The sequence below is a fragment of the Octopus bimaculoides genome, chromosome 10 (genome assembly GCF_001194135.2).
Source record: "Octopus bimaculoides isolate UCB-OBI-ISO-001 chromosome 10, ASM119413v2, whole genome shotgun sequence".
NCBI classification, from domain to species: Eukaryota; Metazoa; Mollusca; class Cephalopoda; order Octopoda; family Octopodidae; genus Octopus; species Octopus bimaculoides.
The window spans coordinates 93,530,284-93,530,962 of record NC_068990.1 but is presented as its reverse complement, the minus strand read 5'-3'; positions in this window follow the sequence as shown (position 1 = coordinate 93,530,962).

The window sequence follows — 679 nt, the reverse complement described above, 5'->3', positions numbered from 1 at the left end:
ATATATATCTATATATATATATATATATATATATATATATGACAGAGACTTTATTATTGTGGCTGGTGACTTCAATGGACATGTTGGACAGCACCCCCCTGGATTCTAGGGAGTGCATGGGAGCTATGGTTTTGGACCTAAAAATGAGGAGGGAATAAGGCTGCTGGAGTTCTGTGATGCAAATGATCTCATGATCTGCAACACTAACTTCAAAATACCAGCCAGCCACTTAATCACTTATCAGTCTGGTGAGCACATCAGACAGATTGACTGCCTCCTCACCAGGAAACGAGATAGATGGATGCTTAAAAATACAAAGTCTTTCCCAGGTGAAGAGTGTACAAACTAAGATAGGTTACTAGTCAGTGACTTCAGAATTAGAGCCAGAAAGACCCGGAGAAATAAACCAATCTGGAAAAGAAGACTATGGAAGCTCAAAGACCCAGCAAACAGACAAAAATTTAGAGATTTGCTAATGGAAGCTTCTGAAGAAAGCGTGGAAGAGTTGGGGACATATAACTTAGAGGACAACTGGAGGCAATGACTAGTGACTGGGACCTTTGGAAATATGCAGTACGTGAGAAGACCCGGCAAGGCAAGAGGGAGCATAATCTGTGACCTCTACCAGAAGTGTAGCCAGCTCACTTATTCATATCTTTACTTCATTGGACACTAAAAA